Source organism: Glycine soja, chromosome 9 (assembly GCF_004193775.1).
Source record: "Glycine soja cultivar W05 chromosome 9, ASM419377v2, whole genome shotgun sequence".
Classification (NCBI taxonomy): domain Eukaryota; kingdom Viridiplantae; phylum Streptophyta; class Magnoliopsida; order Fabales; family Fabaceae; genus Glycine; species Glycine soja.
The window spans coordinates 35,848,062-35,865,645 of record NC_041010.1 but is presented as its reverse complement, the minus strand read 5'-3'; the positions used below and the strand labels follow the sequence as shown (position 1 = coordinate 35,865,645).

At 35.2% G+C, this 17,584-nt stretch overlaps 1 long non-coding RNA gene and 1 pseudogene across 1 annotated transcript; one reads left to right on the top strand and one right to left on the bottom strand.

The window, feature by feature from the left end:
• The first annotated feature begins 1,570 nt into the window (after positions 1-1,570).
• LOC114368613 lies at positions 1,571-17,577 on the top strand (annotated as a pseudogene).
• Positions 4,109-5,129, bottom strand: LOC114368614. Its single transcript, XR_003657371.1, has 3 exons — positions 4,878-5,129; positions 4,377-4,420; positions 4,109-4,221 (listed from the first exon to the last, which is right to left on the bottom strand). It is a non-coding gene; the product is annotated as an uncharacterized LOC114368614 (long non-coding RNA).
• Positions 17,578-17,584: the final 7 nt, after the last annotated feature.

Genomic DNA, 17,584 nt, shown 5'->3' with positions numbered 1-17,584 from the left:
CCTGGTTGACTTTCGAGCCAGTGAAGGTGGCACGATAAAGATGAAACGGTGGCTAGAAGCGACGACATCAGTGGAGAGGATCAACACGGTGAAGGGACAAAGAAATCGAGACAGTGGTTGCAATCGTGAGGAGCAACACTGGTGACCGCATGTGTGAGGAGTGACGATGGTTGGAGGAGTCGGTGACTCTACGAGACTGTGTGAAGAGAGAGAAAAAATGAAGGTAGAGGAGAAAATGGAAAGGAAGAAGGAATGGGAAAATGAAGTGGGTGATTTTTGTTTGTTTTTGAAAGAGAAATGAAGTTGGAACAGTGGGAAAGGAGAAGGAAGATTCTGGAGCAGGGTGATATTTTTTTTTTGTTTTTAATTATAGTAGGTGGTAGGTGGTGGGTTTTTGTGGAAAATAATAATTTTCTTTTTGAAACTAATATGATTGGATTTTTAATTAATATTTAATATTTTTTTTCAATTATTTATATTTATTATTTGTATGTATAAAAATAAAAAGGAAATAATTATTTTATTTGAATAATAATTAAGTTATAGTAAAAAAAATATAAATATGTGAATTTTTTGAAGTTTCTTATTGATTTTTCTTAGTATCAGAGTAAAATTCTATATAAATTTATGAGAAGTGACACGACACTTTAAGGATCACAAAAAATATTATAAGAACCACAAAAAAAACCATATACAAAACTTACATTAAAGATGCCTTTAATTCACCCGTATCAACCTATTAGGTAATTTCAAGGAAGCATCTATGGTACAATCCATTTCATGCATCCGTTAACCAATTCTTTTCATTAATTCAAAGTAGCCATGGCAACGGGGCGGGTTGGAGTCGGGTTTTGTTCACCCCGCCCCTGACCTCGACTCCCCATTCCCCCTCCCCTGCCTTCGAAATCCAATGGGACTGTTACTTCTCATCCCTGTCCCCGACGGGTCAGATTTTCTCTATTCCACTCTCGACATGCTTATAAAATCTTATAAAAAATACAATTTTCATAGAATGAAAAATATAATCTTAACTATAATATATTTTTAGATTGTACATGACAATATAAAATTCAATCCAACATTAACGTAAAATACAATCTAATAATTTTAGGATTTAGTGTGTTTATATATATGCAAAGATATTTTTATAACTTAATTATTGGCGGGACGAGTTCAGGGTCAGGTATTAATAATTCTGTCTCCATCCCCTTTGATTGTCGGGGAAAACTTGAAACCAACCCCAACCCCAATCAATTTGAATTTTTCCCGTCAAAATCGAAACAGATTTAGGATGGAACATGTGGCTCATTGCCATTCCTAATTCAAAAAGATTTTTATCATTAGTCCTGTGTTTATCTAATGCTGAACTTTTCCATCCATTCATTATTTTCCAGCCTTCGCACATGACTTTTATCATTGACTTACTTTTCCAAACCAAACACCAATTAAATTTCAATAGAAGTCTTTCTACAAATTCCCAGCACTCCGGCTCACCATCATAACATGAAACACACGAATAATTGCTTACAAACCATAAACCATAAAATAGCAGACTCGGTAACACATATCCATGGCTTCCTACAAGATTCTCTTCCTCTTTACCCTTGTTAGCTTCCTTAATTTTGCAACTATTCAGGCACAGGAGGAGGAAAGCTCCACCCCTGTCTATCTATTCCACAATTGCTCCGGGGGCAACACTACTGCTTACAGTACCTTCCAATTAAACCTCTGGACCCTCCTTTCTTCCCTAACATCAAACGCTGTCAGCAGCACCGGATTCTACAACACCACAGTCATCGAAGCAAACCCCTCAAACTCTGTCTTTGGACTGTTCACGTGCAGGGGTGACGTCCCTCCTCAGCTTTGTCAACAATGCGTCATAAACGCAACCCAGCGACTACGCTCATAGTGCTCACTGTCCAAGCAAGCTGTGATTTGGTACGACGAGTGCACGGTTCATTATTCGAACCGTTCATTCTTCTCCACTGTGGACACCAGGCCCAGGGTTGGCCTGTTGAACACTGCCAACATCTCAAACCAGGAAAGCTTCATGCGTTTATTGTTTGACGCCATGAACGAAACTGCAGATGAAGCAGCTCGTCCCACTACCGGTAACAAGTTTGCAACAAGACAAACAAACATTTCTGGATTTCAGAGACTGTATTGTCTAGCTCAGTGCACTCCAGATCTGTCACCCAATGATTGCAGAACCTATCTCCGTACAGTGATAGGAGACCTTCCGTGGTGCTGTGAAGGGAAGCAAGGAGGGAGAGTTCTATATCCCAACTGTAATGTTAGGTATGGATTGTACCCTTTCTATCGTTCTGAGGGAGAGTGGGTTCCTTCAGATTCACAATTTTCAGAAGATTCAAATTATCTTTACCACAATTGCAAAACTAATGTAACTGACAGTGCTTTCAAAATGAATCTCGAGACCCTCCTCTCTTACATGTCTTCCAATGCCATGAATCGCATGGATTACTATGAAGGTGTGGAGGACACTGTGTATGGCCTCTTCATGTTTCGCGGAGACCTTCCCTCGCGGCTCTGTCAACAGTGCATCCTCAACGCAACTCAAAAAATATCAACAGAGTGCAATTCGTTTCAAGAGGCTGTAATTTGGTACAGCCACTGCATGCTTCGCTATTCTAATCGCCATTTCTTCTCCCAAGTGGAAAAAAATCCAACTTTTGAAATCTTGAATCTTATCACTACTTCCGACCCCGCTAGCGACCAAGATTTCTTCACTTATACATTAACAAAGACGTTAGTTAATGTGACGGAGGCGGCAAGGGATAGAAATGAGAGATATGTGACTAAATCAACAAAGTTGAATGATTTACAAACCCTTTATACTCTTGCTCAATGTACGTAGGATTTGTCTACCGATAATTGTGTGGGTTGTCTGGATGATATAAATGGAAAAATCCCATGGTCTCGCGTAGGAATAGGGGGACGAGTTCTATATCCGAGTTGCAATCTCAGGTTTGAATTGTTCCAATTTTACAGGGATCGTGACGGAGCTCAACAGCCAAGCCCAGGTAATCCTTCTTCATCAAGTATTTATATTTTATTTTTTCTAATTTTTTTTCAATATTTTAGAACTAGAGTGAATCAATATAGTTCTTAAAATAATAAACATTGATAATTTCATTTATGAAATTGTTTAAATTCTAAAATAGTTTATGAAGATAATAGAAGTAACATAAAATTATGGTTCAAGATCATTATGATTCACATGAATCATTACATATTACATAGTTAAATATTAAGTTTAAATTCAATTTTAGTTCTTATGATTTCATAATCATATAATTTTGGTTCCTAAAAAAAATTTATTATACATTTAATTTTCTATATTTTTTTTCACTGGACACTACTAAAAAAAAGTCTTCTACGTCGATTCTAATGAGCTTTCTACATCGGTTATGACGCGTGGTGATAACCCAGTATCGTTGAATACCAACATCGGTTGAAGGACCGCCTTCAAATGGGGACTGTTCTACATCGGTTGTGTAACTACAGCCGATGTAGAATGTGAGCTTTCTACATCAGTTCTAAGGATGAAACCGATGTAGAATGGGTAGGAATGGGTGCGATTTCTACATCGGTCTTCAGTCAACCGATGTAGAATGGGTAGGAATGGAAGATTTCTACATCGGTTATCAGTCAACCGATGTAGAATTGAAAGGGTTTTTACCTCGTTTATCAGTCAATTGATGTAGAATGAGAAAATTTTCTACATCGTTTATTGTTGAACCGATGTAGAATAAGCGCACACACACAAATTGCAAAGAAATCACTTGAGAATGCATACCAAATCGTTTTTACCATAATAGCCATATTAGCATATTCAACACTATATATCATCTAATAAAGCAACTTGTAAGTTGTAATCACAGGCTTAATACATGATGGAAATATCACCACTTAAATTTGGCAACTAAACCAGTCAAAATTTCATAATTGTGAGTACAACAACATTATTGTGTTTAATAATAAGTGGAAAATTAAACAATTAATAGTGGGCCTATCAATAGTATTTAGCTACTGAAAATTAAATACTACTATACTATATACTATATAATAAATGGACTTACCTAATCATGACACGAAAGCAAAAAATGGTCTGCACCTTTGCTTCTATATGTTGTTGTAACTTTCACTCTCTGTTTCATTCACCCTATCTACTCTTTACAATTTGAAAACAGTACTATTTTTCTAATTTTTAAGAAAAAGAGAAGACAAAAAATTATACATTGAAACCAATAAAAAAAAGCTGTACAAAATAAGAATCATATTGAGAGAAACATAGCAAAGACAAGTATTAATTAGACCCGTTTACAAGAAAATGAAAAAGTTTAAGAGAGGCTTACATGATTAATCCGATTGATGTAGTTGCTCCAATCAACATACCATTCTAATTTATAACAGTGAATCATGTAAGATAAATGACTATAAGCAATTATTTATGGCTGAGGACATACAGTTCATTTTGTAACAGTCAATCATTGAGATAAATATGACTAAAGTATTAACTAAAACTGTAGCATCATTTTCACAAAACATATAGAGGAAACCTCACAAACCAAGCGGAGTGCAAAAAATCAATTTAATCATAAGCTGTGATTAAGAGAATACATTGTCTGCAATATCCATGATACTAATCCAACATTTGCATAAAATCAAAATGCAAGAGAAAACTAAGAATGAGTATTTTATAGTATACCAATATAAAATCATTAAATCTTGATCAGTATTTTATATGAACATCAAGACCCCCCCCCCCCCAATAAAAAACTTCAGGCAGCAAAACAACATTATCAGGCCTGGAAACTAATCAAAAAGGGGGCAGAAGTAATAAGAAAATGAATTACTTTTTCTTATCAATGTCTGGAATGTCGTCAGAAGTGACAAATAAAGGTCCGTACTCCTCTAGATGACCAAATTCTTCAATGACAATGGAAGCTGAAAATATTGTTTGAATCAGGAAATTAGTAAAGGTTCACTGCAACATCCCAGAAGGAGCACAATAACATTATCAGAATATGGAAACAAGTACAAATAAGATTGTTATGGCATCAAATAATGCTTTCTTGATTGACAATCATAAAGATACAAGCCTATGTAAATACCAGATAAAAATAATCACAATTTTTTTACTTTCCAAATTAATCATGTACCAGTACTTTGCCAAAGTCATTAAGATTTAACTATCACTTCAACTAGTACAGTGACATGCATATTGGAATATGCATAATAGGGCATTAAATGAACGAGAGATCATAAAAAATCCCTACCGGTTCTTATATAGCACTCATGACTTTGGAATATAACAAAATTTTTTGAAAGCCAGTCCAGCACCTTGGGCAATAATGTCAAAAAATGTTGACCTGCACATTAAAAAACTATATTTATCACAAGGGGAACTGATGAACTGTCAACAAATGTGTTCAAGTGGGTAAACCTGAAGATCGAACAGCTAGTGAAAGAGCTCGGCAAGCTGCTACGGATAAATTCCCATTCTCCATATGCTCAGAGCCAAAAAATTTCTCCAAGATGGGCCAGAAAACCCTTAGCAGTGAAAGTATTGAGTCATCTGCAGCAGGTTCAATTGCCATGGATATGGGAAGATAACTGAATACAGTTCCCATTCTGAATTTAAAGGAATATAAATGAGAGAAGGAAATGACCACAACAAACTTATACTGTTGAATACAAAAATACTTAATACTAGTGAAGAAGGAACAAGTAACAAATTGCGAGGAAAAAACTAAAGAAACACAATCCTGCAACTAACAACCTATTCTGTGTGCAAAATGTAGAGCAAACATAAGCAAGTCTAATAGAGAAATAATTTTGAATATACAAATTCCACATTGGAAACTTGCTAGCAAGTCTAAATCAGTTTTATTAAGAAAAAAAATGTAATGACCAAGAAGAAAACCTGACAACAACCTGTCATCTGGTAAAATGAATTTAATAAGAAAACACGACTATTCACCAGCATACCTGTGCAACCCTCTAGAGGAAGCATTCAAAAATTGCGTATAAGAAGCAGGGTTCTGTTTAAGAGAAAGGCTAATATCTGGATCAACCTGAAAAAAAAAAAAACAGGATGAGATCCAACAATTCAAAGAGCATATTACACAGAAAACGCTCTCAAACAAATGCATCCAGAAATTTATAATGGAAAAGGAAGTTATAGTAGATAGTAAACAATATCCACGGAGAGGCAATTCTAACATTTGGCCAAGGAAATGCCATCACAGATCGAGAAAAAAACAACACAGATCAAACAGATCAGGCCTAACGAGGTCAATTTTAGAAGATAAATAAGAAAAACAGTGAGGGGAATCGAAATAGGTTAAGGAAGGAAGATGACTGGAGAGATGAGAGGAGCCTTTGAGCTTCTTGGCGAGGCTGGCAGTGGCAGAGTCGTTGGGAGCCTCCTTGACGAGGTAGACGTAGGCGAAGCCACCTTCCCCAAGTTGGCGCACGATGCCAAAGTGGTTCTCGTTGATCCAAACATCACCTCCGCTGTTCAGAGTCGTAAAGTGTGTTCAACCTAGACTCCGAGGTGACGCGTGAGGAGTGGAGCATCTTGGAGGCGTGGTTGCGGCATAGGGTGCGCGACATGGAGCTGTAGGGCGCACGACGTGGCACCGTAGGGGGTGGAGTTGATGTTGTGTTGGTTGGTGCTGACGATTTTTCCGATTGTTGGTATAGATCTGAAAAGAATGCAGCGTAAAGGATGGATTAAGGGGAGTGTGATTTGTTTCTAGGGATTTTGAAATTGTGAGGAGTGAAGGAGCCCATTCAAAGAATTCCAGGCGACGAAGCGAGTGCCCCTACCCAACAAGAGAGAGAAAGTGAAAAGGTTACGCTGCCCAATGAAAGAATGAGAGCGCGAGAAAAAGTGTAAATGTTTAAAGACGGTTTTTTGACAAAATCGCCTTTGTACACAGCTCAATTACTACGGTTTGTGAAAACCGCCTTTATTGTGATGCGTTTAATTACGATACTGCCATTATGTTATTTTCAAAGACAGTCGCAGCCGATCGTAGTTATTAGCGCGTCGTAATAAACAATTATTTTAGTAGTGGGAAATTGTCACGTACTTGTTAGTGATGATGTGAAACTATAGTTATCAAAAGTAAATTTAAACATTATCAAACACATAAATCAACTAGCTTAAAATTGTTATAACTTAACTGAATATCACTCCTCATCATTGGGCATCACATTGTTGGTGTGTTTGGAAGTAAAACAAAATATTGAGTGAAAACATAGTAGGGGAGATGTATTTCTAGCTTTTTCATCAATGAGTCTTGGGATGGGATTGGAATTCCACATATATTGAACTTGGACTTGGGTGGGATTTTGACAGGTTGATGTTGGGGTAGTGCGGTTAAATTTCAACATTCTATTTTGCCTTTTCTGTACTTTCATGTTGTCCTACTAAGTGAGCATCTCTTGTTCTCACTTGATTTTTAATAAAACTTTTTCTTGAAAAAAATGTTAGTCCATTCATCACTCTAAGTCAACTAATTATAACAGCATTAGACTTACCGACATGGCTTGTTATATATGTATATTGTTGGTGAATGCTGCCCACATACATTTGGCAATCTAATCACAAGGAATCACCATTTTAAGAAGAAAAAAAGTGAAACATTGGCTTTGAAAATCACCTTTGGTGACGACAAATGGTGATTGGAGGGATAATTGACAAAGTTAGGAGGTTTTGGTATGAAATGATCTACGATAATAAGATTAATCTAATAGTTAAAAATTATTATTAACTGTGAATTGATCTAACCTTCATCTTAAAATCAATAACAATGTTACATCTTAAAATTCTAAAAGTTGATAATTTAGTTTCTTAATTTTAAAATAGTCCAAGCAATGAAAGATTATCCATCAAGTTCAAAGTTGTTGAGTTTAGCCCATTTGGACTACTCAAGTTATCTCTAATAGGACAACACATTCTTGGGTTGGAAAGGACCGAGCTAGTTTAGTGACAAGCTAAAATTTAATTTGCTAGCTTAGCCTAACATGTGACAAGCTATAGGTCAAATGGATTGGTCCATGAGTCATCCACTTTTAAAATATAAAAACAAAAAGTAAAAAAAGTTTAAATTTTATATAACAAGTTAATAAATATATTTTTAATGATTGTGAAATATTTTTTGTACTATAAAGTAACAAAATATTGTACCTAATCATAGAAACAAAACAGAGTGTTCAATTAATTGCAACAATAATGCATGTAGATTCCTAGGTTTATTGGTTCACAAGTGCTAGAAATTAATTACAAATCTCAATCTTATCATTTTTTTATTAATAACAACTGTAAATACTCGATTCGGGCTGGACTTAGTCATATTTAAGGCTTCTCACCAATCTTCAACAGTATATTTTGCAGAGATCGAACTTAGGTCATTTCTCATAAGCTCAATGTTTATTGTCAACTAAGCTATAATCATTGAATAGACACATAATATTCACTCTAATTAACATTGGTAATTTTACCAATTGCAAAAATAAATAAATATGGCCAACGGGCTAGGCAGCCCACGTCAAGCTAATAAAACTTCTGGTAGACCAACATAAATTTGGACTTGAATTTTCACATTCCACTCTGACTCATACATTAGGCTAATCAGACTAGCCCCGCGGGCTTAGCCCATTTTGACACCAGTTAGTTCGTTAGTCAATTACTAACATCAAAACACATGTTAATGAGGCATATTATGTGTTGTTGTGGCCACGTTAGTTTACACTTGGCAGAACAATTATCAAATTCAGCTTGGCCTAGTTGAGTTGACCCATTAGCCCGAGAATCAGTCACCCAACCGGTCAAAGTGTCCACTAGCTTGATTATTTAGCACTACCACTAGCTTGCTCAAAGTGTGCACTTGCTAATTCATAAAATGTAGCAGATACTAGAAAAGTCATATTATGCAGTAAAAAAAAAAAAAGAATAACAGGCCATAGTATGCAGGAAAAAAAAGAACAAGTCATACTATTTGGAGGAAGCAAGTTGTTTCTTAAGTTAATAGCAACATATTATGAATTGTCATGATTTATTATTTGTTTCAATTCCATGTGAGCAACATATGTTGATTGTTTTGCAGAGAAATAAAAAGGTCATTCGCGAACAATGATCTTGATTATTGTCCTCGCGAGTGTTTCAGTGACACTCTTCTCCTTTGGATACTATTTGCTAAAGAGGAAAGCAAGAAAGAGTGTTAATACTATTCTTAGAGAAAATTGTACGTATTTAAAGAAAAACATTTTAAATATATAACTTTTATGTTTCAAGAACTTTAGCAACTTAATTAATTTTACTATTCAATCATACGTATTTGATTCAGTTGGTCATGAAAGTGCCACTTTAAAGCCACTGCAATTCAATTTGGATGTACTTGAAGCAGCAACCAACAACTTTTCACATGATAATAAGATTGGTAAAGGCGGATTTGGGGAAGTTTACAAGGTGAGAAAATGTGGCATATACGTTCTTTTATGTTCTTATTTTTCATCTAATAATGCTTTAATTTTCAGGGCGTTCTTCTTGATGGACGACAAATAGCAATAAAAAAACTCTTGAAAAGCTCTAAGCAAGGTGCAAATGAGTTTAAGAATGAGGTTTCATTAATAGCCAAGCTTCAACACAAAAATCTTGTGGCATTCGTTGGCTTTTGTATTGAAGAACAAGACAAAATACTTATTTATGAATATGTGCCAAACAAGAGCCTTGACTATTTTTTATTTGGTTTGACACTTGCCACCTTTAAACACCTTAATTATTTAATGTTTACATTGATGTATTGCATGCGTGTCTATGTGTGCGCTTATTTGCATTAAATGCATGTGTGTGCTTATATTACAGTAAACACGTATGTGTGTAACACCCTTCAACTTATAGATTATAAAACATGTTTTATACTTACATTGATTTAACTTAACCTATAAACTACAAAACATGTTTCACACTTATATTTCTCAATTAAACATGCAGATTCTCAACGACCAAAATGTAAAAATATACATATACTGATCTAAACATGCAAATCAATTTAAATGACATATTTAGATCAAACAGCGGAAATTAAAATATTACGAGCGTACCTCCAGCCATTGCAAATTGAACGGGAAGCGGCGCACACACGAACCTGAAAGACAGTTTTGTTCTTCTAGACCCTTACTCACTCTGAATAAATTGTGTATTTTTTTCTGAATAGAGAAGTGGGTTTGGTGATACAAAACTGAGAGTACCCCATCCTATTTATAGAGTCTGTCCATCACAGAGCTCTCAACTTGTTATCAGAACGTGAGATAGGAAGTTATCAGACGTGAGATAAGAAGTTATCAGTACGTGAGATAAATGATGGGTACATGATTTGTTACTGAAGGTGGTAGCAAATATATTTGCAAAGATATGGGATGAATGTGGATGGAAAATGGACCAGATTCAAAATAACTAAATGTTCCAAAATAATAAAACAAAAAAAAAAGAACGTGGGACGTGAATGCAACGTGGGATTCCAACATTCTCCCACTTGGTCCATTTAACTAAACATCAACCATAACAAGAAACATAATATATGAGTCATGGCGATAGGTCCTCTGATGATGAGTAGTATCTTCCATGTACCACAATATATCGAGTCTCTCAACACTAGCTCTCAACTTAATGAATAAACCATATGTTTATTCTATATCTAAACCGAATGTTTTTTCTCGAAATAAATAAATATGTGCAAAAAACGATATGAGAAAATATCTAACTGAATAAGAGTTTCATTGAAAATAACAAATGTACGTACAATGAAATTACATCATGGAACCAAGTCCCATTCGTACTACATGATCCTTAAAATTCTTTGGTGGCATGCCTTTAGTTAAAGGATTAGCAATCATTAACTCAGTGTTGACATGTTCAATGACCACTTTCTTTTCTTTAACACGTTCTCTTATGGCTAAGTACTTGATGTCGATGTGCTTACTTCGACTTCCACTTTTGTTGTTTTTAGCCATAAACACTGCAGCAAAGTTGTCGCAATACAACTTTAATGGCCTAGAAATAGAGTCCACAACTCTAAGGCCAGATATGAAACTCTTCAACCATACACCATGCGAGGTAGCCTCAAAACAAGAAACGAACTCAGCCTCCATAGTGGAAGTAGCAGTCAAGGTTTGTTTGGCACTTCTCCAAGATACAGCTCCACTGGCTAACATAAAAATATAATCAGATGTTGATCTTCGTGAATCAACGCAACCAGCAAAGTCTGAGTCGGAGTAGCCAATCACTTCCAGACAATCAGTTTGTCTGTACATGAGCATGTAATCCTTTGTTCCTTGAAGATATCTCATCACTTTCTTTGCAGCTTTCTAGTGGTCAATACCTGGATTACTTTGATATCTTCCCAAGACTCCAACAGCGAATGCAATATCAGGTCTAGTGCAAACCTGAGCATACATAAGGCTTCCAACTGTTGAAGCATATGGAATATTTTTCATGTGTTCCCGCTCAAAATCATTTTTGGGGCATTGACTCAAAGCAAGTTTGTCACCCTTCACAATGGGAGCTACACTTGGTGAACAATCTTTCATATTAAATCTCTCTAAAACTTTGTTGATATAGGTTTCTTGAGACAAGCCTAAAATGCCTCGAGATCTTTCTCTATGGATCTTTATGCCTATGACATAAGATGCCTCTCCCATATCCTTCATATCAAAGTTCTTTGAGAGAAATTGTTTCACCTCATATAGCATACCCTTATCATTAGTCGCAAGCAGAATATCATCTACGTATAATACAAGGAAACAAATCTTACTTCCACTGACCTTCTGGTATATACAGTGATCCATGACATTCTCTTCAAAGCTAAATGATGAAATGACCTCATGAAATTTTAAATAGCATTGGCGGGAGGCTTGTTTCAATCCATAGATGGAATTCTTAAGCTTGCAGACTAAGTGCTCACCAACACTAGATAAGAATCCCTCAGGTTGTTTCATGTAAACCTCTTCTTCTAGATCACCATTCAGGAATGTCGTTTTCACATCCATTTGATGCAACTCAAGATCAAAATGAGCTACTAATGCCAAAATTACTCGAAGAGAGTCTTTCTTAGATACAGGGGAAAAGGTCTCTCTGTAATCGATTCCTTCTCTTTGAGTGAATCCTTTAGCAGCAAGTCTTGCCTTATGTCTCTCAATGTTACCTTCTGAGTCTTTCTTTGTTTTGAAGACCCATCTACATCCGATGGCTTTTACACCAACAGGCAACTCAACGAGATCCCAAACTTGGTTAGATGCCATAGAATCCATCTCATCTCTCATTGCATTATACGACAAATTTGATTCCTTAGAACTTATGGCTTGTGAAAACGTCTCAGGATCATTTTCGGCTCCAATGTTGTAGTCTGATTCTTGTAGGTACACTACATAATCACTAGGAATTGCTGTCTTTTTTACTCTAGTAGATCTTCTTAATGTTGTTTGGTCATCTTGCTGAGGAACTTGTTCAACTGGTTCTTCACCAGTTTGTTCAATATCATAATGTTGTTCCTCACAAACAACTTGATCTACATGATCACTTTAAACAACTTGTGGAACTTCAATCACTGGTTGTCTAACACCCATTTTAACTTGAGGGGTGGGAATGACTACCAACCTATTACTTGTCCCAGAAGGTTCAGCTTCATAGTGATCCCTTTCAGAAGAAATGTTCCGAAATTGATCACTCCCACTGATCAAGTCATTTTCAAGAAACTTTGCATTCCTTGATTCCACAATCCTAGTGTTGTGGGATGGACAATAAAACCTATACCCTTTAGACCTTTCAGCATATCCAATGAAATACCCAGTAATAGTCTTAGGGTCTAGTTTCTTCTCTTGTGGATTATAAATTCTTACTTCAGACGGGCATCCCCAAACGCGTATATGTTGCAAACTTGGTTTCCAACCCTTGAATAACTCAAAAGGTGTCTTTGAGACAACCTTGGTTGGAACTCGGTTTAATATATATGCAGTCGTCTTAAGAGCATCAATCCACAAAAATTGAGGAAGCTTTACATTACTCCTCATGCTTCTCACTATGTCTAATAAGGTTCGATTTCTTCGTTCTGCCACACCATTCTGATCCGAAGAACCAGACATAGTGTATTGGGAAACAATCCCATGTTCTTGAAGAAATTTCGCAAATGAACCTGGTGCTTGTCCATCCTCTGTGTATCTACCATAGTACTCCCCACCTCTATCTGATCTCACGATCTTAATTTGTTTTCCACATTGTTTCTCAACTTCAGCCTTAAAAACTTTAAAGGCATCTAAAGCTTCATTCTTAGAATGAAGTAGGTAGAGATACATAATCGTGAATAATCATCTATAAAGGTTATGAAGTATTTCGGACTATTTGCATCCATGTCTGGACAACATATGTCTGTATGTATGATTTCTAATAAATTAGAACTCCTCTTTGCACCCTTTTTAGACTTGTTAGTTTGCTTACCCTTAATGCAATCTACACAAGTCTCAAAATCAGCAAAATCCAAAGTACTAAGTACTCCTTCATTTACTAATCGCTTGATTCTCTCAATAGAGGTATGTCCTAATCTCTGGTGCCACAACATAGAGGATTCTTCATTCACAATACATCGTTTTAACCCAACAGAAACGCGCATAGAAGTAGCGTCATTTTTCAATTCAATCGAATAAAGACCATCAACCAATTGACCACAACCAATAATTTCAAATTTATTTAGTAAATTAAAACCAAAGTCTGTAAAATTAAAATAAAATCCCAAAGGTGCAAGTTTAGAAACAGAAATTAAGTTTTTACAGAAACTAGGAACATAAAAAACTTTCTCCAAATGTAATTTAAAGCCACTACTTAAAACTAAGACACACGTTCCAATGGCCTCTACATGCGAGCTCATCCTACTCCCTGAGTAGATGCACTGCTCACTTCCCACTGGCTTCCTTAGGCTTTCCATACCCTGCAAGGAATTAGAAATATGGATTGTAGGACCAGAGTCAATCCACCATGTATTATGATTCACATTAATCATATTAGATTCATAACAAACGAAGGTAAATGGTGTACCTTTCTTCTCAAACCAACTTTTAAATTTGGGGCAGTCCTTCTTCATGTGTCCTTTCTTTTTACAGAAGAAACACTTTGACTCCTTTTTAATTGTTGGTTGAGTCAGAATCTTTCCTTTATTGGTGCCTACAGACTTCTTCCTATCCTTTCCAGAAGTAGAAGTAGTCAAATTTACCTTCTCACCCTCTTCCATTATCAATCTCTCCTCTTCTTGAACACACATGGTCATCAATTCATTAATAGACCATTTATCTTTATGTGTGTTGTAGTAGATTTTGAAGGGTTTATATTGTTGAGGTAGGGTGCACAAAATGAAATGTACCAGGAAGGACTCAGACATGGTAACTTCCAGGGTTTTCAACTGAGCCATTATGTCCCTTAAGCGCATGATATGTTCACGCACACCTCTCGTTCCAGTAAGCTTAATGGAAGAGAATTGCATAATGAGTGTGCTAGCAAGCGACTTCTCAGAGGTTGTAAACTATTCATCAATGGCTTTCAACAGATCTCTGACCTTATCATGCTGGTCAACTGAACCCCGGATACTAGCGGATATGTTGGTTTTTATTAACATAACGAAGAGACGATTAGATCTCTCCCACCTTTCATAAAGGTCAACAACATCAAGTTTGCTAGTTTCAGTAATAGCCGGCGGCTCATCCTTCCTTATAGCATAGTCAATATCCATCCAGCCCAAATGAAGGAGAACTCTTTCCTTCCAAACCTTATAATTATCACCTTTCAAAATGAGAAGGTCACAAGAAATATTCATAGATTGTGAAACTGCAAACAAACACACATGCTCATTAAGAAAATTTGAGACTAAACAAATGTCATGTTTTGCCAATGCAAATCATGTCTCAATATATGAATCTAGTGACACAAAACTTGCCTGTGGGCTAAAGTCCTACTCAATTAGATTCATCATGCAACTTTATGATAAAACTATTAAATCATGTTCTTTTCCTTAATTCCTGTGGGTAAATTAAGAAATATAATTTAATATTTTATCATAATTAATCATACAAATATAACAAAATTCCTGTGGGTAGATTTCATCACATAACATATGATTAATCACAATTAATATTTCTAATGTGATTATAAATTTAGCATATAATTTTACTCAATTAAAGATGTTGTGGCTATTCTCTAATTTAATAAAATTATATTAATCACTTAACATTAAAAAATAATCATTGCATAAACATACTTAATAATGCAAATGTGCTCAATATTGAATCATAAAAATTACATGTATACCAATTCAAAATAACATTGCACGTATATTCATTCAACATGTAATAAACTTTAAAGGATTAAATCTAATGCATACCAGTCTTTAACATAATATTGCATGTTCAGCATAACTTAAGAGACACACAATTTTAAATAGTTTGTGCATAAATGATTTATCCTTCAAAAGTTATAAATACACATGAACTGCAATTAATAAACAATTAAATTGCAGTAGCTTACTGGCAAAGGGAGTCCTTTCATGCTTGTAGGGTGAGGGTTTGAAACCAGCCCAAAACATTTTCGCGTTCCTTTTATTTAATTAAAAAACAAAAACAAGGAAGAAAAAGCTTTCACTAAGATTAGAACCCATAACAAAGAGGTAATATACATCACATCTACCACTGGACAAACTTGTGCTTTGTTTAATATTGTTAATTTAAATTTTACATTAACAATTCCAAGACAGTATACAAAACCTGCAAAACTTCGTCTTCAACCTCGAGCAGTGGGTAAAAAAAAAATATTACCTCAATTTCGAAAAACCCACATCTTTATATGCATTTTAGACACCCAAAAATACGTTTTAAATCATAGAAAAATTAGAAAACTCATATCATTCCTAATTTTGATGTTATTTTGAATTAAGGAGGCTTAAAACATAACACCCATATACTCAGAAAATAAACTCCGCATAGGAACGACACAATAAGCAAGACAGAGGTACATATAGACTCTGATACCAAATGTAAAAAATATGGATGTACTTTTCTGAATAGAGAAGTGGGTTTGGTGATACAAAATTGAGAGCACCCCATCCTATTTATAGAGTCTGTCCATCACAGAGCTCTCAACTTGTTATCAGAACGTGAGATAGGAAGTTATCAGACGTGAGATAAGAAGTTATCAGTACGTGAGATAAATGATGGGTACGTGATTTGTTACTGAAGGTGGTTGCAAATATATTTGCAAAGATATGGGATGAATGTGGATGGAAAATGGACCAGATTCAAAATAACTAAATGTTTCAAAATAATAAAATAAAAAAAAGGTATGCTCGATGGAATGAATCAAGACCAATATTATAGAGTCTGTCCATCACAGAGCTCTCAACTTGTTATCAGAACGTGAGATAGGAAGTTATCAGACGTGAGATAAGAAGTTATCAGTACGTGAGATAAATGATGGGTACGTGATTTGTTACTGAAGGTGGTTGCAAATATATTTGCAAAGATATGGGATGAATGTGGATGGAAAATGGACCAGATTCAAAATAACTAAATGTTTCAAAATAATAAAATAAAAAAAAGGTATGCTCGATGGAATGAATCAAGACCAATATTATAGGCGGAATTGCTCGAGGAGTTCTTTATTTACATGAACATTCACGACTCAAAGTCATACACCGTGATCTCAAATCTAGTAATATTTTATTAGATGAAAATATGTTTCCAAAAATTTCAGATTTTGGTTTGGCTAGAATTATTGAAATAAATCAAGACCAAGGGAGTACAAATAGAATTGTTGGAATATAGTAAGTTTGGATCAATATAATTCCTTATCCTTTTCACCTTTTTTCTTCTTCAAAAGGTATGTTTTGGCTAAATTAACATTGTCTTTTTATGTTATTTTATAGTGGTTATATGTCTCCAGAATATGCAATGTTTGGACAGTTTTCAGAAGAATCAGATGTTTTTAGTTTTGGAGTCATGGTTTTGGAGATTATTACTGGAAAAAAGAATCTAAGTTCTTACGAACCACATCGTGTTGTTGATGGCCTCTTGAGTTATGTAAGTATAATAATATAGCAATTTGGTTCCTAAGCATTATTGCTAATTTCTTATATATGCTACATTTTCAATGATCATTCATGCATATATTAAGTCAATTTTGTAGACGTGATTAACTAGGAATTTATTTTGACAAATTTTTCTAGGTTTGGAGACAGTGGAGGGGTCAAACACCGTTCAGCATACTAGGCCCTAGTACTAAAGAAAATTATTCAGAAATTGATGTTATTAAATGCATTCAAATTGGTTTATTATGCGTTCAACAAAATCCTGATGATAGACCAACCATTGTATACAAGTCCTCAAGAACCTGCCTTTTTCTTACATGGTAGAAAGGATCCAAAAGCAGAATCAAGTTCAAGTCAGTCTATCAATGGTTCCACTCCATTATCTATTAATGATATGTCTATAAGTCAATTTCTTCCTCGATAGTAAACTA